This window comes from Blennius ocellaris, assembly GCF_963422515.1.
Source record: "Blennius ocellaris genome assembly, chromosome: 11".
NCBI lineage: Eukaryota > Metazoa > Chordata > Actinopteri > Blenniiformes > Blenniidae > Blennius > Blennius ocellaris.
This window is the reverse complement of record NC_137660.1, coordinates 11,422,876-11,450,517: the sequence shown is the minus strand read 5'-3', so window position 1 is coordinate 11,450,517 and position 27,642 is coordinate 11,422,876. Positions and strand designations below refer to the sequence as shown.

Here is a 27,642-nt window from a genome sequence, read left to right as displayed (position 1 = left end):
CCATCACCACAGGAAATGACCAGGCGTTTGCTTTGAAGTCCCAGCAGAGTTTTTCATTATTCCCTCTATCTCCGGAGACACGAGGCGACAGACCCGCCCTCCCTCCCCCTTTCAGACTCACTCTGCACTCACCCCTCTGCGGCCGCCCCACTCAGTGCTGTGCCACCAAATGCCTGTTAGAATGCAGAACAAGCATCTATTAGCATAGAGAATGGGAGTGCTGGTTGCCACAGGGCACAAACCTCACTACCACCCCATCACTCTACACACCATACTTTGCCTGAAAGAGCTGAGAGGGCACGTGTAATTGCATTTTCTTCTCCCTGTGCAGAAAGTCAATGCAAGATACGGGGAATTCGAAGATTCCCCAACCATGGCCCATCCCTCCACTTCCCCCTCTCTCAGTTATTCCCACTTGCCTCGCCGCACACCTCCACCCCTTGCAAAACCTCCACTTCTTCTCCTTACGCTCATAGCATGTTGAAATGGGTGGCGTGTGGAGATGAAATTAATTGGATCCAAGTGTAGAAGTGTTCAGCCCCCCGTGGTGTGCTGCTGTGTGGGGTAGGATTGGCACACAATCACCAGAACTTGCTGCAAGACCGAGAATTGCTTTGCTGCCAGTTTTTTGCCAATCTGGTGCCTTCCTTCTTACTCGGAGTCTTACATGAAATCAATTTTTTTTTTTTTGCGCATCATGGCACTATGTTTCAGTCTTTTACAGAGATGGACAAAAACAAGAATATCTTTTTATACAGAGGTTCATACAATATATAAATCTACTTGTTTGTGAGCAGGGAGGCAGATGTGTTGTTTATCTTGCCAGTGGGGCGCATGCCAAGGCAGCATGCCTGGGTTGGGTGTGGTTGAAATCTGGGTTAGGAAATCCCTTGTTGAGGTTATTACATGCAGAAATGCTAATGAAGCTTTTGCTCCAGTAATGGCATTACCGGAATGGAAACACTAACCCACATGTTTGAAACGAGCGCTGCAATTTGCTGTGACAAAATTCTAATGACTAAATATCCAGTCTACTAAGTTCCATACAATCTGGATCATGTAAATGTTAGTGCAAGAGTTTATGAGAAACAAAAACGGACTCTGAGCTTCAGTTTCTTTGTTCCAAGTCGCTTGTAAAAGTCTTTTTTTTTTCATTGGAATTTCTGTATTTGTTACAGCCTTTGCCAGTACATCATCTCAGCATTCAGTACTGATCATGAACTATATAGTCTGGTTCACCATATGTTCATAACAAAATTTCTACAACCTCAACCATTTCACAAATGCATTAAATTCTTTAATATCGCAAAGTTTGCTGCCATTATGAGAGGATAAATAAACAGACCTAAAAACCTGAAAAAGCAGCTGCTTCCATTAATTATGTGAACATTTGTGTAAAACATGAGAGTTTGATACCCAGATCCTCTGTTGTTATGTGTGTCGCCTGTCTTGTATTGTTGTAAATGCTTCCTTTCTTCAAAAGGTTGCTGTTGGTTCCTTGCTTTGCTGTCTGATCGGTGCTGCATGGTTGTGGCTTTTTGACTTCTCTGTTTGGCCTTCCTTCTCGCCATGCTGGCAGGGTTTGTCTGATTTATGACAGTTTGGAGCTAATGGTACAGAACCAGGATTTGTGTCTGTGGTGTTGTGACTGGACCGGTGCCGCCTCATTGGCTTCCTCACTCCTCTTCATCTCCCTCCCCCTCTCTCTCGCTCTCTCGCTCTTTCTCTTTCTCTTTCCCTGGATGTGGTGAGCGGTGAGTGACTCGGCTGTTGATCAGCATCTCCACGCTCTCAACTCTCATTCGTCTTCATCCCCCCTCCCACTCATTTCCGCCACAGGAACCAGGCTGCTCGCTGGCAGGGGAGCCGCCTCACCTTCAGACAAGGCCATTACACCTAGCCTCACCTTACATCCCTTTTCATCTCTCATGCCCCCCCCCCCCTGCCCACCTTTTCACTCATCCAAATATCTCCTCACTCTCTGTCCCTACGTGTCGGCACTCAAGATCAGGGCCAGTCTGCAAGGCATGCGGGGGGCCTGTATGTGGAACTGTGTTAATTAGCACGGGAGTCTGGAGACGAAAGCCACGTTATCTACTGCCTCAACTCTCCCCCCCTCCTTGCAAACCTGCTTGTTTCTCTCCTTCCTCCTCTCTCCCTATTTTTGTGTCTCTGGAGGTTGCTTCCATCATGCCGCTTGCGTCGCCAGGTTTGTGAAGGATGTCGCTGCCAGCTGTCTTTTCATGGACGGCTGCCAACCTCTCTCCATATCTTCCGTCCGTTGTCGTTTCCTCATTTATTCCCATTTCTCGCTCTCTTTCCTCCCCCCACCTTTCCTCCCCCCTCCTTCGGCTGTTTATCTGTTAATGAACTCTGTGTCTCAAGCTCGTTCCCGTTTTCCAGCCTTGTCACAGGGATAGTTTTTGATTCAAGTTATTATTTTTTTTAGGTGGTTGAGGGGCTTTGGGGGGCATTCACTGGCACAGTGGTACAGTCGTACCAAGGTCGGGAAGGGCAGAGAGCATCCAGGTCGCCAGACAGTCTGTGTCCACCATTACCATGCCAACTCTGCAATCTGTAAGCAGTGTGTTAAGAGCAAAACACTCCATTTCCCTGTCGGCCTAGTGAAGTTTGCCTTCTTCATCGGCCCAATAAAGGTCAGATGAGCATGGGCAGACAAAGAGAGCCCTATATCCCATCTGAATAATGACAAATCCAATCGATAGGCAGTTTCTGCAAGGCCTTCCCGCTTTTCCAACGAGCCAAGCAACACATTTTCTGTGTGGAAGCCGTCCCGCTGTGACACTTTTGCCCCAATAGAGTTCTTTGCACTGTGGGTGAATTGCAGAAAATTCCATCTGTGAGTTTCAGATATAAAGAGATGGTGAAAGACGGAGGCTGTGGGCACGATGGTCTGTTATTCTACAATGAGCCATTTCATGTATACTTTTGAAAGCATGGCTGACATATCCCACACTGGCTGCCTGCCTCATTCAATCAAAGCAAGGGGTGTAAGTCCTCCATGTGTCTACTGACGTTTTCTGTCTGTGTCGCTTCTTGTCCATCCAAGTGAATCAATTTTTTTGTGTGTTTAAGTTGCCGAGTAGCCCAGCCTCCTCTGGTTTTTGTGAGCTGTTAAGCACTGCACTTTATTTGACCCGGGCCTCCAATGAGGTGTCATAGAGTGCCAAGTGTGAAACAGATACATGCCAAATAAAAACACAAAGCCCCTCGTCCTTTGAAACTGAAACAATCACTCCCACATGCACTAACAAATGCACATACAGCGAGTCTGTCAGTTTCTTTTGCTCATTTTGTAACTTCAGCTCTTGAGAATTCTGTTTCCATGAATTAAGCTGATTTGGCCCTTGATTATATCAATTAATCTACATTGGCAGTGCTTCATGAAGGACACACTAGGGAAGGATAATTGTGCCTTTATACTGGATCCATATGAGAATTTCCATATAATTAGTAATACTGATCCAAATCTCAGGAAGTGTCTCAAGCTATCTTGTATGTCTCTGTTGTTTTTGATTTTGCTTTTGCTTATCTGCTTTGTTTTTACATTATGTGCCTGTATTTTTCCTTTCACACCCAAAGTACCCTCCCAGTAGTAATCCACCCTTGGTTTCTGAGGCTGTTGGAGAATTGGATGTTTAAATATCCTTTCATTGATGAAGCCCTTTGATACCCTTGTTAAACTGAGCTGATTCCACCATTGAGGGAATTAGGGCCACTTTTGTACACTGAAGCTCCTTGGTGCCACGCAGCGCTGTGATAGTGCCTTCTCAGAGAAATGGAGGAACAAGGACAGAGGGGGTTGGGAGGGAGCATCTCTCTGAACTTCTGCCTCTCTCAGAACCATCTGTCTGTTGCAGGCCCAACATTCTGTGCTGCCTGGTATTAGCACTTACAAATATATACATTTCTCACATTTAGCTTTTGAGAGAAGTCATACCCCTCACTGCGATATGCTCGCCAGGAGATGGGAAGAGAGAACAGACTGAAGCCGAGTTGCGGGAGTGATTGCCATTGCCTTAGTGATGAGGGGGGTGCAGACGTTTGGAGGGATAATGGAATCAGAACGAGGGACTGGCTGTGTGATCAGGCCTTGTTGTATATCCCAGACTGACTAATGGAATATGTTTGTTTCCAGCAGCGTGATATCACAGCAAGCAACATTAACTCTGAGCACTGCCTGCCTGGTATCCGTGAATATGTATCAGTCTTTTTCTTCTACAGATATATCCCTGAAGCATGTATTAGCAACAGGTTTTGCATGGCATCACTAACTTTCAAAGAGAACAAAGCTCAAAGCTTTTCGGATCCTCTCTGAACACATATAAGTGTGCATTTAGTTTTTATTTATTCCTTGTTTGCCACATCATTGCTGCTGTAAGAGATTGTGTTGCTCTGTTAGTTACAGATAGGGGTTTAAGAAGTTTGGGGGCACAAGCAAAGTGATATTCACAAATGCTAATAAGTTACACATAGCGTAGCTTCCCTCCTGTCAGTTGTCAGTGCTAGGTAAGCTTCTGAGTCGTACAGCAGGATGATTTGGTGTTAAGTCTGTCTGCCTTTTTTTTTTTTTTTTTAAGGAGATATCTTGGGGTGAGCAGCTTTTATCCAAGGCTTCCATTTCTCTTTAGAAGCTGGTGACTGACTCCCCCACCCCTCCTCCGCGGTTCCTCGCTGCTGTGAAATGGAATTGCTTTCTCGTTCGTTAAAGATTTTCTTGTCGCTGCCTCGTACTGCTTCAGGAGTGAGATCACTTGAAATGGCTGAAAGTTCTCAAAAACCACTGGAGAATTATGGTGTGGAAGGAGTGGTGGCGTGAGGGGCATGGGTGTCGGCGGGTGTATGACGGGAGCCAACATAAATAAGAAAAATTACTTTTTTTTTTCTAGTTTCCTGAATTTAATCTGTTTGGGTGGGGGAGGGTTTGACAACACACAAATAATTTCAGGCAAGTTGTCGCTTTACATTAAAGCATGAAGTGGCCTGCTGGTGTAACGCAAAGCAATCCCTCTTGTTGTTGCCATGGAAGCAGGTATGTTGTAGCAATGGTTACCAGTGATCTTGGCTGTGCCAAAACCACTGCCTACCTATACCCTATAGGCTTTTCAGAGGGTGAACATCTGTGAGACCAATCATTCCTTTCTCTGTGAACATTCAGTCCATTTGAGATTGCAGTTAAAACACCAACAACAAACTGCCAAAGACTGGATTAAGCCATACATGTAAAGTCTCACTGTAAGAATTAAACAGCTGAGGATAATCTGCACATGCTCAGAATAATCCCACTCTTCTTAAATGATGCTTTTCCAAACAGTGGCTTGCAGTGAATAACCCTCTTGAACTTTCTCACATATCCCTTCTCCATCTCTGCCATTTTCTCCTTCACTTGCTCCTTCCCGCTCCACTCAAACTCTCATCATCACTTCCATCTGCCCCGAAACAACACAACTGTTCGTCACGTCTCACGCCCGTGCCCCAGCACCCATGGTGTTGGCGTACTGGTGCAGCGCCGCTCCGTGGGTGTGTAGCGCCAATCTTAATCACATTGGGTGAGCACACCTGTGAAAACAGATGTCCGCCGGGGCAAGCATGCTGTTCCTCTTTAGGGAGGAGCATCCGCACATGGCTTTTTGCCACTCCTCCACCCTCCCCCTTCTCCTGAACAGAGTTCCTCCGGTTCCCAGCGGGCGGGTCTGGCCCCGGCACCCAGACAGGAAGAGCCCATGGCAGCATGAGGCGGGAGACAGGAAATGCCATACCCCAGGCTGTTACCCCCTGCTCTGTATATTTTAATACAAGTCCTGCTTAGAGATGATAATGGGAAGGTGTGATCAAAGCCAAACAGCTTTTCTGCCTCCAAACAGAACAGAGACAATGTGGTGCAAAACAACTTCTCAGGAAATTAAAAGCTGCTGCTATGATCATCAATCAATTTTTAGTCCCTTTTCATGAAAAAACCCCAGGTGCTGACCTTTCACACGAATCTTTGAGGCTACAGATGGATCTGTCATAACGGCAGGCTTGCACTTTGCCATATAGAAATGTATTAGTACTGGCATACTAATGCTGCCATACAATTAAGTACTCTAAGATGGTATTAGTCAACACAATGTTGTGCTTAGTATAATTACATCCTTATCTGATAGAAAACATTGTTTCAAAGTGGAGCAGCACAGCTGTACTTTTGCCCGGGAGCGTTAGGAATAATGTATGTTGTTAAACTGGTTTGCCAGATAGTGGCTGACGCTAATGACTTAAACAGACAGAATAATCTGTATTGGTGAATCTTAAAAAGGCAATAAACTCAACCCTATCCTTAGTAGGGAAGGCTTATGTGATTTCTATCCAGCTGTGGTTTCTCATTTGCCTGCCCGAGACCCCGATCCATTTTATTCCAGCAAATCCTGCTGGCTTCCCGGCTTCACACGGGTTCTTTTCTTGAGCACCCCACTGCGAGACGGAGGTGGGCAAATCCTCAGCAGCCAGACTCTCACCTGATTTTGAAAACCCATGCCCACCTAGGCTCATAATATGAAGCGTTTAAATTATATTGTCAAAAAATTAACCAATACACTTTTTAGTATAAATCTCATGATGCATGTAGTTATTGAGATATCCACCTTTCAGATTTCTTCTGCCACCTAAGCAAAGTGTAAGTGAGAAGATTATGTCTCTATTACTCTGGGTAGTAGACAGAATTCACATTAACACTTTCTACTGTTCATTTTTCTGGGGGAGGCGGCCTGATTTCTGTATTGTGTGGGCTGACCAGTGGTATTAATCCAGTCTAGAGTGTGTGAGAATTAGATTTTCTAAGGTCTTCATCCGAGAAATTGCTGTTACAGCACCAATTATGCCCTCTTTACTTGGCTTATCCTTGCCTAATATAACTGGTGTTGAGAGAAACAATTTGAAAGGGTATATCTGAGTTTATGTACAGTGTATAGATATTAATTGCTTTTGCTGATGTTCACCAGCACAGCACACAGTGTGATTACAGGAAAAAAAGTTAATCATTTTATTGACCTTGTCAATCATCATTAATCAGCTTATGCTTTAAATGTAAAACCAAATATGAACATTGAAGATCCATTAAATAAAACTACTGGTAAATGTAATTTAATGTATAGAGTAGACTAATATCTTTTAAAGCATGGACAGGTGAAGCGAACCCCCCATTTCCTCAACTGTAATGCTGCAAATCTCAGACCAAGTAGTAATTTTTCTTCTTGCACCCTCCTCGTTAAGCCCCCTGCCGTTCTCCCGGGAGCCGCACCCCATGCTTTGAAAATAACTGTTATAGAGAAGTCCTGTTCTTTTCTTTAAAATTATAGCACTTCAGTATCAACTGAACAGTAAAAACTGTCTTTTTTTATTTTTTTTATTTTATTTACTGTCAAGTAAGTGAAACAAATAACTTCAGTTTTAAAAACTAAGCCAGGCACTGACAGTCACATCATCTTCTGTAGCTTTTTATTATTTATTTGGAAACCAGCCCTGTAATTTGCCACTGGCTTAAACTCTGCCTGCAACGATGACTCTTATTAGAAAAGAGGAAGGGAAACATTTCATTACCCGTCTTCCTTTAGTCAAATATCTCTGCTCAAATCTGGCTCATGAAAATTTTAATTATCATAAACAATTCAGCTAAAGCCTGCTGCAGTGTAGATGGAACCATCTACATTGCATAATACAGCATGATATAATTTTTTAATGATTTGTGTGAGCTGACCCTTTAACAGCCTGTGAATTGAGGCACATGGCAGCACAGAACAGCTCACGGCCAGGACTGACTCCATACCCTCCATCCCTGTTTTCCAGCCTGCATCCACTGCTCCGTCCACCAAGCATTGATCGGGCCTCTTATCTCCACTCTGATCCCTGTGTTATTTCAGCAGCATAGGGATTGCTTAATGATCTATTGACCTGATCTATTGATCCATACAGTCAACCACAATGGACCATCCACTAAAGAGGAGCCTGTAGGGCACGCACTCCTCTCTTGTACGGTCGTACTCCTCTCCTGCCCTCCCACCTCGCCGGCAACTAATCTCCATCCTCTTTGGTTCCCCGTGTTACCCCCACAGCGATTAGATCTCGGCATGCTTTAAGCGTGTGGCTGTAAAGTGGTTGACATAATTTTGCAACCAAACAGCGCTGTTCCTAAGATGATTGCTGGTGATGTGGCTCCAATAAATCCTCTCACTTTTTTTTTTAATTTATCTTCATGTCTGTGTGGAAGAGTTGCTGACAAAGACTTGGTTAGCCACATATCTGCTTCGTTTGAAGTGTGATTTGTATGCCCCTTGCAATGCCCTTGCCCCTTGATTGATTCAAAAACAAGGCAATTGACTAAGGTAAACATTCAAATGCAGCTGTGCATTGCTAGGTTTTACCCTGGCTGGATCACCCATGTTTGACATAAGCCTGGTGTCTAACATGGTAAACAAAATGAAGCCAGCTAGTTTTGTGACCCTATTTATAGGCCTCTTGGTGGACATACAAGTTTACCTACACAAAGTCGAACAAATGTGAAGAAGCCACTTGCACATCACTGACACATCTGATTGGATCTCGCTCCCTTGTCTTATTTGCACTGTGGCACCTTCGAGCGCGACTGCAGTTGCAGAGCTTGTCATGGGTGAGATCCTCAGGGATTTGCAAGACACAAATAAATGACTCTCCTGTGTATAATGCCTTTGTGGGATTTTGACCAGTGCCTTTGTGATTGTATTTGTTCTGCCACCAGCACAGCTTAAAGATGGCAGGCATGGTTGGTTGGCCTGCCTGCTTGTCTATGACGGCTTCAAACAATTTCCATTAAATTTGATATGGATTTTTTTTTCACGGCCCAAACCGAATGATTTATAATCAAAGTTTTCTGGCTTTTCATCTTGTGCCAAAATCCAGTTGAAAGTTCTTTTATAACCAACACTTTAGGTGATGACAAGGCATTTTTCATATAACTGCTCTCTTTCACAATATTAATCAAGTCTGCATTTGAAGCCTGGATAAACTTTTTTAATTTACTGATGTTGGGTTAGTGAGTCTCCAGAAGATTTTCAGTTTACCCTGAGCTGCATTTGACGTCGTTTTATCGTTTTTGAATTGCCTTTTTGTTGCTCGGGTTTAGTTGCCACTGAGTGATGCAAAATAAATTAGTCTAAACGAGTGGCTGGGGTCCAACAGCCAGACTGTGCTCATTTTTGTGTGCAAGGATAAAGTGCTGCAGGAATTAGTGTCAAAGAAGTTAGCGTATTTTGCATTTAAGAACCCTGTATATTGAAGGGAAAGGCTGTTTTTCATAGGTCTTTGTTCTGTTGCCCTAAATATAGTTATTTGTTAGCACAAGGAAAGGACATTTGTTAGTTTATTACTACAACATAATTATGATACCCTTATTCAGAATTTTTAAAGCTTTTTCAAGTTGTGAACATGTATTGTAGCTGAAAAATGGCTAACTGAAACTCCAGAGGACATTGCATCATCTGACATGGGCTATTCTATGTTTAGAATATATTTTTCTTCCTGGCATTTGGTCTTGTGGGAAATTCTAATTCATACTTTAATTTTAAAAAGAGGAACATAAATCAACATAAATCATCTTTTGCCTAAATTATGTTTTTATACATTAATAATAAAAATATTAAACTTGTATTTGACTGTGACGATTATGTGGCCGAATTACCACTGTGAGTCTGACACACACCTCTGTTACTTAACTTGGTTTTGTTAAGATCCAAAAGCCAGGGAGACTATTTTACTTGCTTTTGCTCCAATCAACTGAGGTGATGGTGAACTTTAATCTTTCCTTAAGAAAATATGTCATCCCTGTAGCACTTTGTTGCACAATTTAGTAATTTAAATGCTAATGTAAGAACAACTGCTCAAAAGCTTTACACCTAATAATTACCTTTTGTTCTGAAATTAGATTCAGGATGAGCCATCAGTTGAATAACTGTTAATTTGTAAGGTCAGCGGTTGAATAGCCAGTGTGCTTGTTGTTTGCTTTGTATTTTGATGTGTAATTAACACCAGAGCCGCTGAGGTTCTGCAGCAGGGGTTTTAGATTCCTGTTTCATCACAAACTTTCACTCTTCATTTTTTATTAACCTGAACCAGTGCTGTTATTGTTCATAGTCATTAAGAGTTGAAAGGAGGCATCACACCTTTGCAGAGGGTCATGTTAATTACGGCTGAAAAAGAAACTTCACCTCACTCGCCTGTAATATGTGAACAGCATTGTTATGACTGTTCTAACATGCTCAGTTGATGAATTTGCCTTTCTCCAGCAAATATGGTTTTCTGTAGCCTTAACAGCAGTAGATTCTATGTGGAGCTATGACACTGGGAGTACATGCATCACTCTCTGACACGAGGTCACACACGCTGATTGCAAGTCTTGAACAAGTGGCATGACCGGGTGCAGCGATTCCTCGTTGTGATAGTGAATGGTGACACACCGTATGTGGCATTATGAAATTAATGTGGCTGCGATCAATATCGGACGACTTTCAAGCAGCTCAATTTTACACTTGCTGCAGGGAACAGATGGTACTCGCTGATAACGTTGCTGGAGGTGGATCCATGGCAGAGGAGATACAGAGAGGAGCGACTGGATCCTCCCCCAGCAGAGGAGAGAGGAGAAAAGAGGTTAAGATGCTGTGTAATACTTATTCACATCACCTGTATGGATGAATAATTCCCTAATCAGATTTATGTAATGAATAGTTAATTGCACATCAGCTCCTGGTGGTTATATACACAACAGAAAACCCCCTCGAAGCTCGGCATTCATTTACACACAAACCGCAGTGTCAGTTGCCGTGCGAACTGTTGTTGGAACACCTCAGCTGCTATCATTAACATCAATGCTTTATGTGTCTGGAGGGCATAAATTTGTGTTCACACTATGTTCGATGGAAAAACATTTCAGTGGCACTCGCATATTAAAATACACCCACAGGCACGCTGATGCCTCATCAGCAGAAATGCTTTATGTTTTGCTTTTTGCTTTCTAGGGCTGCTGTGGTACCTGTGGATGAATTTCCGGGTGCAAAAACCTGCCTGGTGTATAATTGATCTGCCTTGGCATTGCACTGGGAGGACCAGGTATCTGTTAGAAAGTAGGCCTCTGCATCTGCACCTTGTAAATCTCTCAGTTGTGTCGGGTTAAATCTCCTCAAACTACATGTCCTGAGGGAATCGGTGAATGAGACAAGCGCCCCGTGTTGAAAAGCATGTTATTGGAGTCCATTCCTGCTCTGGGATTCCTTTTGGGCCGCTGTGATTACAGTGCCTTAGCCAAGCTGTGTTTGTGTGCGTGCTTGTCACCAAGGGCGTGTGCGTGTGTGCTGGTGTGCATTTCTGTCTGTGTATGAAAGCATGTTCCTCACCAAATTTGGTGAACGCACGCCTGCTGTTGCTGCTGCGACTGGCTTGGAGCTGAAATCAGGGCTGAGAGAAGGATCAGAATTCTTAAAACGAGTCTGGGCACATCTGGTTGTGATTGGCAGAAGAAAAAAGAGCTCTTGTGTTCTGGGAACTGGCAGCAAAAGCCTGACCCAACCCAGTATAACCCAGCCCAGTACAGTACAGAACCAGCCAACACAGGGAAGTGAAAAAAAAAAAAATACACACCAACTGCAGAACTTCTCTCTTTCACCCCTCCCTACTTATCCCAGCTCTTGGCCAATTCTCATAATCCCACAGTAAAGCCCCTGGCAGCATTTTTTTTATAAACAGTGTTCAGAGCTTTGCCATTCCTTCCATTTCAATTTAAAAAAAAAAAAGTAGGAGCAGCCACGAGCCAGGTAGGCCCAGAGCTCCATTACTATTGGCGGCCACTCTTGTGTCTCGGATAATGATGCCCCCGGGGGGTGAGCGTGCGTCTGAATGTCTGTTTGCTCATCTTGCCACCATAGTTGAAGCTGTGAGAAAGGAAAATTGCTATGGGCAGGCGGTATATTGAAAGACTTTTCATGGCGGGTGCTAAAGTGGGTTATTCTTCCATCTGTTTGCTTTTAAAGTGAAAGGTGGGGAGGTCTTAACATAGTTTGTGTGTAAAGGACAGCAAGACAGAGAGGACCACTCCCTCCTTCCCCTTCTCCTCCTCCAACCAAGCGTAACTGAGAACAGTGGCAATTAAAAAGTGATGCCAGCGTTTACAGCGGCCGCCTCGAGCCATTGTTTGTCCTGCCTACTCTCATCGCGCTCATTATTTGGACCAGCGTTTATACCTGTGGCACGTCGCTGTGCTGCTGGTTTAGGAGATAGCCCTGCTGGCTTCTCCCTGGTGGCTGCGGCAGAAAACAAGCCCTGTCACCTCATGAATTCAGCTCTAATTCAAATGGAGCGTGTGCATTTAGCCTTGTGAACCGCCAGCCCTCTGCTTGGACCTGGAGACAGTTAAAGTCCAGCTCCAGCTACAGGGAGAATATCATGGCTTCTGTTGTTGTGCCTTTAGTGCTGCAGGGACTATTTGCTGTCCTTATTAAGCAGGCCGACGAGTGACTGGGCAGCCAGCCTGGCTGTGTGGGTATTCTCTATGTGCATGACACCACTCAGTTTTGGATGCACATGTGTCTCTGCATGTGTGTGGGGGCAGGCAGGACGCCTGAGGCGGAGTACTGAAGCCAGAGAACTACTGGTGTTTCCACACATGCCACAGATCCAGTGACCCTCACCAGCATAATGACTACGGGGTTAATTCCCGGGGAGTGGCTCGGCAGTCAGAGGGGAGAGAGGAGAAGGAGTGTGGCGAGGAGGGCAGCGCAGCAGGCCCCGGCTATACAATGTGCTAAAGCTCTTATTCTTCATGTAACACAGAGTGATATGTTTCTACCCCATCCTTTCTGATGGGATTTAGCAAGCTGCCAATAATCCACTGGCGTTGCAAGGAGCATCTCCCTCCCTCCCCTTTCTCTGTGTCTGTTTCTCATTCTCATGGATTTCTAAACCTAAAAATAATTTCACCACAAATGGGTAAAAAGCTGAGAGGGCGGAAGGGGGGGGGGGGGTTGTTTGTCTTTCTTTCTTCTTTTTTTTTTATATCGCAAAATCATGGCTGAAATGTTTGAGGGAGGGTTGTGCTGGCACGTAGCAACGAGTGGAATTACACAGTGACAATCTCCTACTCCATCTCAGAGGCACTGTAAGACGAGGCAAAAATGCCCATTCCCCCGCTGCATTAAGTGATTTGCAGGGCAGCATTTGAGGGGGATTTGAGCACATGAGGAATCATCCATTTGCATGACATTTTCCTTCTCAAGAGGGAAGGAGGTGTTAAGAGCCGTTACCATTTTCTCCTGTTGGGGAAATTGTTCTCATAAATAATGTTTTCAAATGAAACTGCAGTTACCACGCGCACAGGAATGTCCCTGAATAATACCTCCAAGGCCTGTTTGCCCTGCTTGCATCTTAGTGTATTTACTTTGCGGTGTAAATCATTAGTGCCGAGTTGCTGCGCTAACACCGGCCATTAGTATTCAAAGTGCACTGTAATGAGATGGAAAAAGTAGAAATGGAAGGCAGTGTTAAAAACCTCCATAGGATTTGGCCCGCTCACGTTTCCAGCCGCTCGCTCACAAATCCCAAATTCCTCTATGCCATGCAGTTTATGTTCTGTGTTGTAAATTGATGAAAAGGCTGCCAGTGTGACTGTAATCTGAAAAGGAAAAAAATGTGTGTGTCTGTGTCTGTTTGCGTGCACACGTGGAGAGCAATATCTGCACTCTCCGTTGTTACATAATGATGAGATATTGAGTGTGTGACCTGGTACCACTTTATCTCGCCCTGCACAGATTGCATTCCATAATCTAATGAGACAGATATTCTTTAATGGAAATCCTGGACAGGGTCATGATTGCCATGATAAAACTTAAGGTCACACTTCACATTATACAAGGCTGGCATGCATATATGAGTAATAAGCAAGGTTGTTATTGCTGCTGAGAACATATTGTAATCATACATCTCATTATATTATTCCTTTGCTTATTAAAAAAGCTGAAAACGTTGGTGCTGACAGTCATGGTGCAGTGACAGAAACCCTGTCACTAAGTAATTACCAATAAATCAGTGCATTATGAATAAGTGAGGGGACAGAGAGGCATGGTTCAGCACAAACAAGTACAATATTCAGAAAGTGGTGGATGTGGCTGCTGTAAAATGTGAGACGAATGTATTAAAATTGGTCATACAAATGAGGTCAGTCCACTTTCTGGCAGGGGCTGGGTGTTCGCTCTTGAAATATGAGGTCCACGTAATTCAGACATCACATAAAGTATCTGCAAACGGTGTTTGTGCAGTGTGCATAACACGTGCAGAAACAAGCGTATAGAGAGGCTCACTGGACTTGGGAGTTTACTGCAGCTGGCTGAAGATTAAAAGCCTTATTGCCATAAGCGAGTCTTGGACATTTGGCCTGGGCCTTCGCTAGCTTTGGCACTGTGTGGGACTTTCCACTCTCTCCAAAAGAAAAACAACAAAAAATGAAAAGCTTTGCGTAAATATTTTTTCTTTCCCAAAAAAAACCTTTGTCTTACTGTAATCCTCGATGTGAATTCTCCCAACATCAAGAGCATGTTTGGGAAGCATTCTTTTGTTTTTTCTTTTATTTAATACATTGTTTTGGAAAGCAGGCTGACATTGTGCAAAATTGTAGGTTTAGTTGCTAACTGATCGAAAGTGTGGCTCGCAAAACAAAGATGAATGCAGTTAGAGAGGTGGAGGCAAACGGCATCATATGTAAAGTAAATGTCACCACAAACTGCTGCATCAGATCAGAATAAATTCCTCCGGTGGAGCAAGAGCGAGCCAGAGATGCTGCAACAACAATACCATCAGGTGAAAAAAACTAGTCTCGCCAGACGGTGAATCATCTTAATTGATTATAAACAACATAAACAGTGGGCTTTAATTATGCCCCCATGAAAATAAATAGAGACAAACTACACGAGCTATACGGCTGGAGAGGGACAAGAAGAATGATTGCAAGGGGAGAATTACCGGGAGACTTGCTTTGCATTCCGTTGGCGCCTTTTGAGGGCTACTTTTGGTTTTGGCTGAGTGTGGCCAACCCCGAAGAGGAGAGAAAGTTTTGGTTTGGGTATTTGGAGTCAGAAGCCACACATACCCCCAACTTCTCACTGTTTCTGTCAGCTCCTGTGTAGTTTCTCTCTCTTTGTCCCTCACTCACGTGATTCGATTTGCTGTGGGGGTTTGAATGCTTCACGGCATTGAGGGAACCCAGCTGCACAGATGTGTCGCTTGGCTGGCAGTTTTTAGCATTTGCCTGGAGCAGCCACCCCTTCAGGACCACCGGCCCTGATGAAGAGCTGCAGAGGCTGCGTTTGGCAGCTTCTCATTCAACGTGAGACTTCATGTTCCCAGACATCACTGCCTCCCCCTTTCCCAATGTCTCCCGTCCTGAGTGTTTCTTTGAAACAAGCAAAGCTGCCAGGAGGGTGAATTCATCATCGCTTTTGGCCCGGGGCGCTACATTTAACGTTAGCGCCCAAATGGAAAAATGTGCACAGCACAACAAGAGCCATAGGGACCCTCTCCTCCCGCCGTCGTCCGCAGAAAAATCTCGGAGAGGAGCACTCTGCCTGCCCTTTCCTGTTGATTATCCATCACCCCGGAGCTTGTTGAAAAATCATTTACTGTACACGGAGGTGATTGACGACTCAAAAAGGGAGTCTGCATGCCTGTCTCATCAGTCCACCCCCACAGACATAATACTCTCCCTCAGAGGACAAACCTACACGCGAACACATTCCCAACACAATCTCAAATTGTTTCCAGCGATGTGACACTGAAAGTTCAAGAGAAGCTGGCGGGCCATTGTAGGCAGAAAACATCAGAGTTTTCAGTAGTTGCCACCCCTGGAGAAATGTAGCTCTTGTCACTCTTTGTCTGATCCTCTCTCAGAAATCCACACCGAACGCACGGCGGTACAGTTGACCTGTTTGGTTCAGTGAAGCGACATCCATCACAGGAAAAGAAACGGAACCAAGGCTGAAGATAAATGGTTTGTTTTTTTCCGTCTTTACCAAGTGAAAATCATGTTGACCAGTGCTCGGTGACCTAATACTGAAGAGTAATTTGGTCCAAGGCAGAAAAGCTGTTGCCTGATGCAGTGCAGGGAGGGGGCTGTGGAGTTGTCTAATCTGACCTTGGAGTCGGTTTGAGTTTGCTGTAACGTTTACTGGTGGGTTTATACAATGTTATGTGGCTTAGATGGAAACTTCTGGAGAATCCTTTCTAATCCACCGTTCCTCCTGATCAAAGGAAGTCAGATAGCTCTGACTTGAACTTACTTTTTTCTCCCCACTGTATTTTCTTCCTTTTTATCCCATCTGCACTGTCGATTCAAATGTGCACTTTGCCCCAGTCTTGTCTGATTGTGCACCGAGGATGTGGGGGCTCAGATAGGGGAAGAGAAATTGGACTGGGAATATCTTTTGTGTGGTAGGCGCTTTCCCTGAAAGTGTAATTGGCTGGAATGGTGAATCGGTGGGAAAAAAAAAGAAAAAGCCCATGGTCGGTCATGTGTGTGAGTTATGTGAAGGTTCAATTGACTTCAGGACTTTTCTACATCTGCTCTGTCACTCGAACGATTCCTCTTTAATTTTCCAAGGCTGCTATTTTCCTCTTCTCAATAAGCACATACACCCTATTTATTCCAATCAAAATTTAAATTTGTTTATGTAGCTCAGAATCACACATACGCCTCAGGGGTTTTACAATGTGCACAGAATACAATAGATGGCTAATCTCAGACCGTTAACATAGAATTACCAATTATTGTAGCTAAAACTGCTCTCGTGGCTGATTATTTGTGGCATCTTTTATGTCGTTCGCTGCATTTATTGGACACTTAGCTTTTTGGCTAAAGGTCAAATTGTTATGTGAAGTGATCCAGATTTGTTCTGCTGGCTCTTGGCTTCAACCAATACTTGGCTTTAAACCATGTCAACACTAGTGGTTGAGACTAAATATCTTTTGCTTTTACAAATTCTTATCACTTTTTGGCTATTGTGACAAACCGGTTTAATGTTTATATCAATAAAGGAGACCACAGAATATATAAAAACACAGGGATTAATTGACACTCAAAGAGAACATGTTGCAGCGATTGCAACTACAAAGAGACAGAACTCATTGAAACTCAATGAAAACATTATCGTTTTTATGCAGGGTGTTTTTCAACAAGAAATGCTGGTGAGTTCAAAAGAGTGACAAGCACAAGTTGATGTACGGGAAAAACGGTTTTGTTTTTCCTAGTACAAGTAAATATAGAACAAGTGTTACACACATTTTCAAGTATTTTTGTTTCAGGAAGTCTATGTTTTCAGCCCAGTTGACCACATGACGGCCTTGTCAAGTGAAATCGTAAAACTTCCACTGCATTTTGATAGTGTGTTTACCCAACAGCTCTGCTCAGAGCCACTGAAAATGCAACTTTTTGATAATAGCTCCCAAGGTGGAACTTTTAGAAAATGCTCCCAGTCCGTCTTTGTGTAGACGGCGGGAGAAAGTGCAACTTTTCTGTACTAGTCCTACTGTGCATTTGCACCATGGCCATAATAAATAGTTCTTCTGGGCATATGCGAGTAGATGGACAATAACAACAATGGCAGCAGCAATCCATTTTGGTCATCTCTCCATGACCTGTGTGGGTGCGTGGGTGCGTGTGTGTGTGTGTGTGTGTGTGTGTGTGTGTGTGTGTGTGTGTGTGTGTGTGTGTGTGTGTGTGTGTGTGTGTTGAAAACGACATTGTTTGCTAAATATTGATGTGTAAACAAGAACTTTTTCTCAAACAAAACCTCAAAAACGTTTGCCACTGAAATGGGGCCGTTACTGTAATGGCGACACGAGGGCACGTGACATTTTATTTTTACAGGAATTTTCAAAACGAGGCGAGAAACTCAAGGTGTTATCATGTTAAAAAAATGCCCCCTTTAAACGGGGCCCGAGACGAGCTCTCTGACCAGCATCAGCAGGTATTTCTGTGGCAGGCCTGGATTGGGCATCACAGTTATTATCTTGGAATCATACATTTCTATGTTTTTTTTTCCCCTTACTTAACTGCAGTTGCTCTTTAATACTGTTCAGAATAAGAGATTTATAAATGCACACATTATTAAAGATCAATCGCAAGGTTAGTGAACTTTTCGCTTTCCCGAAAAAAAAACTGTTGCTCCGAGTTCAGATATCGATGGTTTGTTAACAAGGAGAATTTTCACCCTTACTTCTCAAGGATGGTTTAATTTGAATAACCATTCGAGATGTGGAGAAGTAAGATATTCCACTGTTTCATGAAAAAATGCAAAGACTGGAGTCAAAAGTCAAAAATGAATATAAAATTGTGTGGGTGAGTTGTTACTTTTTTATTGTCTCGCTTTCTTTTCAATACACAGCTTTTTTTTTTTTTTTTTAAGATTTTTTCTCCTGACCCCTTGGTTTATAAAAATACTATAGTAAAAGCAGCCTTTTTTCAGTTATAACCTTAAAATGTCATTTGGGTGCTTTTGTGCCAGTATTTACATCCCAAAATGTGCTATGTAACATAATTTTATCAGCTAGAATGAAAACATTTAAAACTACAGGAAGATTTCAACTCGTTACTTTTCATGGAATATTTTCACAGTGATATTGGCCGTGAGGGAGAATGGCGGTCTCGTGGTTTTCACTGTTCGGGAGAATTACGTGGATTTGATTGTAGGACGAGCCTTTCCGTGTGCTTGCATTTGTTTTTTTGTTTTTTTTTGGTTGGTCTCCAAGGAGATTGGTTCTTCCTAATGTTCATGAACATGCATGCAAGGTTAACTGATGACCATAAATTGTCCGTAAGTGTGAATTTGAGAGTTGTCTGTCTCTCTGTGCTTGTGTCAGCTCTTGCTTTCCATGACCCTCAACTTGATAGAGCAGAATTTAATATGGATAGATGGTATTTGCAGGTTAGGGCTTGCTGGGTGAAATGTGGATTGTGGCAGGTGGTTATGCCCTCCTCTTGTCTATTTATCCCCTCTGGTGAATCATTTTTACTTCATAATTAACACTATATTACCAGCAGAGTGGACAAGAAATGTCAAATATTTTTGAAACAGCTGCCAACTCTCCCACAACTAACTTGAATCTCACAGTCAGGCTGCACACAAATTATGGCTGAAAACCAGGTTTTCTGACATTTCCAAATAAATACTATTGCCGTCAACGGCTGATTGACAGGCAATAATTGACATGCACTTAGTTGAAGGTAAAGGCTAGATTAAGTCTCTGCAGTAGATGCTGATTATTGAAATGATTATTATGATGCTCATTACATTTAATATTTTCTTTTATTGGACATAAAGTTAACTTGTTTTTTACCACTTTATACTGATTGACTTACTTTCATATCTCATGTCCTTACTACTTTATCTGACACCTACAAACCCTCATGAAAACGTCACCCTTTCTTTTTTGTCACAAACTTTGACTGAAAAAGATGAATCCTTAACCGAACTGTATTTCTATCATTAATTCACAGTTTATGAACACGGCTATATTGAGACAATACAAATAATGACACGGAAACAGTCACTATTGGACAAGGATGATGGTAAAACAATGAAGACTTTCCCCAACCGATTTAAAAATACCTTTAATAAAAGCACTATCCCCACTGCTGTTTAGTTTAGTTTTTTGACACTGTAAACTATGCCAAACAGCAAATAGAGTCCAAGGAAAATAAAACTAAATTTGCCTGTTTTATTTATTTTTTTCTTCCTTTTAACAGTGATATGTTGCTAGGTGGTCCACCATCTGCTTTGGCTGATCAAAACAATTGACATGTGCATTTTCCACTGTGATGTTCTTGGTTAGAGGGCTCTGTCTCTGTGGGTTTCGTGTGCGTGTGGCTCTGTGTTACAATCAACACTCCGAAAGAGCTCCGACTTGGTTGATGCAAACTTGGAAAGCCCTGCTCAGTCACTGCCAGCCAGACGAGGAAAAACCAACAGCGGCGGTATCTGTTGCGGATGAGGGAGCCCCCCCCCCCGAAGCCCACTCATTGTGATATGCTATCTTAGATGTGATACCAGCGACGCACTTGTGGCTTTATTGAGCCTGTGTGATGGCTCTCCAGAAAAGCTGGGCTTTGATGCAGTGTTTCGTTAGAGGGATTGAAGAGATGAAAAAAAGGGGAGAAACGAGGGAGGTGTTGTGAGTTTGAGGGGATCAGTGAAAATGAAGATGTTTTGTATTTTAGATAATAGTGCCAGGGGCTTTTTGAAAGCTTGTGAATGCCTGCTGACACCTGAGCATTAATAAGAGTTGATTTTGAAAGAAATGCTTGGCTCTATGTATGTGTCTGGCTCTTTTCTTCCATTTGTCATTTCAAAGAAAATACAATATATATACATATATTGTTTTAACCCTCTTATAATGACTATATTCAAGCAGCCTGGATTTGTTTTGACTGTTGCTGCAGAAAGAAAAACAATATCCATGTGAGAGCTTCTTTTCCAAAATGATTTTAACTTTCAATATTTTGAAGCCATTCAATACACTTGACATGTGCATGTTCCAAATGTGTGAAAAGCTGCTGTGTTTGGTCTGTAATTGGCCATTTGTACTCCAGAAGTCCTGGGGGGGGGGGGGGGGGCAATGATTGATATATGGGGCAAATTAGGGGTGTGTGCAATTACTCTGTTAAATAATTTAATGCCACCCGCTTGCTAGAAGCCACCAACATTATCAGTTGGTTCAACTAGTGAGTGTTCATTTTAAGGCCGTCCGCCTGTCATGCAGCCACTAGTAAGTCTTGACATGTTTTGATGATGTCGACTTGACGGCTGCTTTTTTTTTTTTTTCCTTCTCTTTAATCTTAAAAACACTGCTCACCTTTTGAAGTCACTGGAGATGAGAAGTAATTGATATGGATTTTAATTTGCCTGTCCCATCCGCTTAACATGCATTAAAAGTGCTGCAGTGGATCGGCCTATGGAAGCTGTCATTGGGTTTTTTCAATGTGTCGACAGGTCTGCAGGACAATTTATTTCTCCAATAATAAGAAAGAAATTGTTCTCCATCAGCAGGTCAGCTGGAGTCTTTGGGCACCATATTCATATTAAATCATAAGAAAGTAGCTTACAGTAGAATAAATATGTGAGGCCTGGTTTATTCTCTGGCATTGTCTGTCTGGAGTGATTCATTTGAGAAATCAGAGTGACGGCTATCCGCTCATCTGTAAAACCCTGCAGACTTGGAGCAGTTTTCTTCTTCTTCTTTGAGTGGTATTTACTAAAAAGGAGGTGATAAATTAAGCTTAAAAGTATTACCTTAAACTGTCCAAATTCTTTTCACGAGTTTGCTTGTGAGGTTCTCTCCTCCAGGAATAGTTTGTGATTCCTCTTTGAGTGACAAATGTTGTCATGATTGAAGCCCTGTGGAGCTCCCAAAAGCATGTACAAACATTACAAGTACAGTTGTGCCTTTAGTTTTCTGATTACTCAGAGCGGTCCACTGACATTGATTACGCCCCTGTTTTTTTTTATCTCCCATCTCTAAGTGAAAATAAAGTAAACTTTTCTTTATGTCTTTCTTGTGTTCTCTAAGCATTTCTGCAGCGGTAGCTCTCTTCGGCTGCCGTGACAGAATATTGATGGGCCCCCTTCCCTCCATTTTTGCTCTCATTCTTTTTGCATTTTTGCTAACCCTCCCCAGACAGCCTGCACCTCCTCTACCCCCTATCCCATCCGACACACCCGTCCCTTCCCCGCAGGACAAAAGAGTTCAAACCACTGGCGCAGCGGAGCTGTCTGGGCTTATTGTCAGCCCCCCCCCCCCCCCCCCCCCCCCCCCCCCCCCACAGGACTGCACAGTTCAGATGTTAGACCGGGTGATTGAAAATAAAACCAAACTCAAGCGGAGGGACGCCGCTCTTCTCTGTGCGCTGGCTGTTAACATAAGTGAGCGGCTGTCATGCATTTTGTTAGCATCAACACTTTTCTTTGGCAGCCCGGCGGAGAGGGATTGCTTGTAGCGGGGAGGAGATAGTTGTCAGGGCCACGTTCCTGCCCCTAGGACGGAGACGAGCAGAAGCCCTTCTGTGTGCCTGCTTCATTTCTTAAAGAAGATAGAGGGAGGGGAGAATGGTGGTGGGGGAGGAGATGTAGGGCAGCTTTAGGAGCAGACTGGTTCCTGCAGATCTGAGCAGTCAAGTGGAAAAAGGCTCTCTCTCGCGCTTTTTTTTTTTTTTTTTCTCAAAGCTTCACTTCAGACAGCACTTGGTGACCAGTCATTTTCACAGAGGACCCCGTGGCCTGGGCAGGGGAAAAAAGTGTCCACATCAGTGTGCGGGGGGCCAGCGGAGTTAACGGGCCAGACAGCAAGAAGGGCAAGAAGAGTACAGTCAATCAGGACTAAGGAGCCTGATGTCTTGGTAAGCAGGTGCAACTAAGTGGGACTCCATTCCTCTGTGACTGATGGGAAATCTGTTGCTTAATCACCCAATGTAAAGAGAACAGTGAGAGCACTGCAGAAACAAGTTTTGTCACTCTTTCTGTTTCCCTAAAAGAGCCACCGTTCACAAAATCAACTTATGAGTTCATATATTAGCTTCACAGCCACTTTGTAACACTGTGAATTGATCCAGATCCTATTTAAAAAGTGACGGCCCAAATCACAGAAACACTTCCTCTAATGCTGATTATGTGGTTAGATAACAGTTCGCAGTGCACCTGAGCCTTCATGGTTGTACCTTTTGTAACTTCTTCATCAATTGCAAGATGGCAAATTTGCTAATTTTCCAAATACATTGCAGGAATCCTTTGAAATTCAGCACACATGTTCACTTTCTCCAAAGACTTCTGCAGACTGTGCGATTTTAACCTTCTTTTAACATCATTTTGAATCTGCTTCATCTTGGGGCACAACATTGACTTTGCTTGCACAACGTCTCTCTTCTCACTAAATCCCAGGTGATGGCTGCAGAAACACACTTCAGTGTGCATTATTTAGTTATCCTGCACATCATGTATGTACACCGCCGGTGGCTTAAGGAAGTCCATAACAAAGCAAAACAAACAAATAAACAGCTGTTTCAGTAACATTTATGTCCAGGAAAAAGGTTTGAGATATAATAATATATAATATGAGACATGGCTATTGAACAATTGTCTTTGTGCAGCGCTGCTGTTCCTTTCATCGTTGTCATTTTCTGTTGCATTTCTCTTGGTTGTTAGCAGCTGCAGCTATTTGTAGAGGTCAGACTGTGGTGTAGTGAGACAACGGTTGTTTCTGACACTGTCGGAAATTAAACTCAGACCATGATGAAGTATAATTTATTTTCCATTACTGACTCTATACCCACCATTTAGATTATGTGATCAGGCTTTGGGCAAAAGCAACTGTTGCCTCACATTTAAGCATTTAACCATTACATTTTGACTTGTCCCACCGGAGGATTTAGTTCGATCCATGGGATAACCTTGAGTAGTGTGGAAATCACACAGAAATAAAACAAGAGTGGAGAGTGGAATTGGTATCAAAGTAATTGCTATTCCTAATATGTCCACTTGGGGCAGGGGTACAATGTCACTCAAATCCAGCACTGAAAATCACTGCCAGCATTGCCAACAGTAAGGCCACTGTGAAAGCAATCCACCTTGCAGCTCACGAAGTCACTGATGTGTTAAAACTCTACTGAGTTGTTCAAATATTCACACTGCAACAGAAAATGCACAGACAATTAATTTATTAGCTGTTGCCAGTAATGTGACAACACTAGCAGGTAGGAGTTCAGATCGTACCTTAGGGTTCATAAAACGATGTATTTATTGTAAAGAATTTTAGAAATTACTCCTATTTTTAGATTATTGTTGCATATTTATGGGTTATTGCTGCTCTGGCCCTGTTGAAATCCTCACCACACCATCTAAACTATAACTTTGCTTGTTCCTCATTGTGTCTCTCAGGTCAGATTATGCCCAAACAAACTCGTTTGACATTTTATCAGACAAAATCTGAAGTGTTTATCACTGTGCTAACAGCCACAACTCGAGGCACTGTGAAAGGCCTGCCATCACAGAGAGGGGTAAGGTGTGATATTCGTTGAAGTGGTACTCGCACACTTTCGGGTGAAGGCCTTCATGGTAGGAAAATGGACATACAGAGGTACTTGAAGGAAGGGACGATTTCTGTCTCACCTATTTACTCGCTCATACTCTTTTCTGAAAAATATGTTGTATATAGTTCTAAAAAGTTCCCCACCTGCGATGTCATGAAGGAGAGTTTTGAAGTATTGCCACACAACGAGAAGTCTGGTTGAAACACACCGAACCTTTTAATCTCCTCTGCCCCTGTTCCTACATTTTTCTAATTGTCTCTAATCTTTCCTTCCTAATTTTTACATGTTTCTGTCTCGCCACCTATTATGGTCTTCATCCTTCTTTCTTGCTTCCGATGCTCTGCCTCGTGTTTTTTTTTTTTTTTTTTTGAATTTTATCTCTTTTCCCTGCCTCATTTCCTCAGGTCCCATCTGTCTGAACTCTGTCCATTTCCGCTGCTGACCTCATAAAGACGAAAGTAAGAGGATTCCACTCCACGGTGTCAAACAAATCATGCCGTGCCCTATATAGGATAAAGAGCTTAGATATTAAACTATTTACAGCTTAGAAAAAATACTGTATTTGATGTCCATCCTTTGGTCATAAGCTGTTTCTTGATTTATGGCCTCCTCACACAGATTCAGTGTGACTCTCGTCCACAAAACACAAAAAGCCCATGTGTCTCTGTCACTGCAGAGTCTGTCAGATCATTTATTTATTCATGAGGAAGCACAGCGTTATAGATGGTATATTTAAAAAGAAAAGTCTTCCCACACATAAACGTGTCCTGTGTGAAATCGTCTTCCACAAAGAGGCTGATGGATTTTTTTTTTGGGGGGGGTTATTGTTGTTGTTGTTTTCCGATACAGCAATTTAATGAAAAACTGAAAGAGCAGGCCGGTAATCCTGACAGCAGCCACGCAATCCCCGATTTGGATGTTGGGCATGCTGCATCGTAAACAGATCCAGACAGCATACCAAGGTAGGAAAGATCTATTAAGCTGTGCAAGGTCCATTGCCCTTGAGACGATAGTGTTTTTTTCCTCCTTATTTCTTGTACAGAATGACTGGCCATTTAAACCTGAATCATGCAGATGGAGAAGTAATTTCAGTTCAATATGAAAAGATAAATTTGATGAGGGATGCACATAAGTAATTTTTTCCTCCTCTCTTTATGACAAGAGTAAAACTAAATATCCCATTTTTGCGGCGCATGAGCATAATTCTGCGACTTTTTCTACCATGAAGAAGTTATTGTAGCTGCTCAGGATTGGATTTAGTTGAAAACAATTTGTCCCTGCGCTGTGACCCTCAGCTGAACCGAGTGTCTGCAGGAAAAAAAAAAACGCTACCTCACCCCAAAGTGTGCAGTGCAAATTATTGTCCGCCGCCACGGCAGCGCTACCATTATGTGTTTGGTTTGATTTGTTTTTGTTAATGTTCACCTCGAACGGAGGAAACGTGAGACTGCATCTGATTCTCTGTGGACTCGCAGTGCATGTGTGCTGACAGAAAAGCCCGGTGTCTGTTAGTGGTGTGACACTCTTGACACACTCTGAACATGATGGTCATAAAGGATTGACTGTGGTTACCCCGTCGAGCTTCCTGCCCCACACACACACACACACACACACACGTGCGTGCACGCTCTCAATCTCTCACACTCCTCTACACCCTCACGCAGTTATATCTCCCAGCCAATCTCCCGTTATTCATCGCCACGGCTCCTGTCATCTGTCACCCCGGTCCTGCTTTGCACTTTAATTTTACCACCCTTCCCCTCAGCATTCAGCATTTGTAATCAATGTTATTTATTGTGATAGAGATTAACTTGGCCTAATCGACACAAGCCACCCACCCAGAGGAGGGACTCTAAACGTGCCTGTCTCTATTAAGTGCCTCCTAATGAAAATTCAGTGTGCAAGTTGATGAGTGGAGCGACTCGATGGGCATACCACAGCGAAATGATGATGACATTTTTTTTTTCCTTTTTAAAAGCAAGCTGGCATTGATTTGATCCCAAATGAGTGGTTACGTAACTCTGCTGTTGGTGTACATACAAGCTATGATCGAGAAACAAGAAAACACAGGTGATGCTGGATTAATGTGCAGCAGCGCAGCAAGCTGTTTTTAATTCTCCCAACACAGACGATCTCTTGTTAGAATCATACAGCCCACTTTCTCAAGAAAAATAAAATCTATTATATATTTCTTTTCTTCTAAAAGTAAGAACCCACAAGGGGCCTGTGAGAGAAGATTGTCACTCATGAGAAAGCTGGTAGGTAGGATTTTAGGATTTCACTGCCAGTTGGAAGCTTAGGCCAGATGAGTTTCCCAGGAAGATTTGCAATGCAACTTGCTGCGCGTACACACACACACACACACACATACAAATGCCCACACACAAATGCACATGTGTGCACACAGACCACTTGAGCTGCTGGCTGACAGTGATTATAAACCTTTGGAATATCTCACACGTGTGGCCTCATGCAGCTATCAAGAGCTGCACGCCATGCGATCCATCCTCCTGATCCTTGGTCCGCCATTGCCATGGTAACAATCAGTAGTTACACCCCACCAACACCACCTCCTCTTCCACCCCCCCCAACCACATCCCCCCCTTCTATACCCCTCCACTTCTACCACTCAGATGTGACTTGTCAGCGACTGTTCAGGATGTGGATTGCCAGGCCACAAGCCCGACATGTCTCCCGCAGAGGTAGAATAGAACCAATCAAGGAAATGGACCAACTCCACCAGATTCCACTTATACTGCTTCACAAAGATTCAGTCTCATTCAGTCATTCTGATTCCAAGTATGCTTTTCAGACACCACTTCATAGTTATATTTATTATAGTCGCATGACAAAATCAAGGAGAGCAGCCCTTAAGAATGAAGCATTCTGAGACCAACCATAGGTGAAATTTACATACTTTTCTTTGTGCAACACAAGCCTATCTTTAAGGGCCGTCCACACCAGGAAACTGGTTAACCTAAATGTGCCGTTTTTGGCCTATCTTCCTCATGAGGCGGTGTTTTAGAAGCGTGAAAACAGCTTTTTTTTAAACACGGGTCCAAGAGTGGGGAAATTTGAAAACCCCGGCTCGTGCATTCAGACCCCCCGTGGTGTGGATGGCAAAGACTGTGGAAAAAAGATGACATAATCGCCCCCCTCTCTCCCTGCGTGACGTCATCAAATAACAACAGCAATCAGGGGACTACAAGCTCCAGTCGAGCAGCAGGACGAGCATAGCCAGAGACCTATAGAACGAGAGTGAGTGGTGAGTCACAGCACCCCTAAAGGCCTGTCATGTGTACTGCATGCCCTGAAGCCTCATGTTGAGCTGTGCTCATAGTGAGGATTTTTCAATACTACATTGCTTGAAAATTGGTGGCAGTGCTGGCTAAACTGACCCCCCAATGCGGGACTTTGAATAAGCTCACAACTGTTCAGGTCGCGTTGAGAAGGGCATGCAGTGTAAAACCTGAACCAAATCAAACATCTGGATCATGTCAGCT

The 27,642-nt window shown here is 43.3% G+C and overlaps 1 protein-coding gene across 2 annotated transcripts in view; it reads left to right on the top strand.

Annotated features, from left to right (window-relative positions):
• plxnb2b (plexin b2b) overlaps positions 1-27,642 on the top strand; it is a 130,858-nt gene that overhangs the window by 33,849 nt on the left and 69,367 nt on the right. Inside the window, exon 3 of one of the 2 annotated variants that reach the window (XM_080504314.1) lies at positions 15,955-16,054. The exons of the other annotated variant lie outside the window; for it this stretch is intronic. The gene's annotated coding sequence lies outside the window, so the exon portion shown is untranslated. The remainder of the gene's footprint in view (positions 1-15,954; positions 16,055-27,642) is intronic. 2 annotated transcript variants of the gene reach the window in all.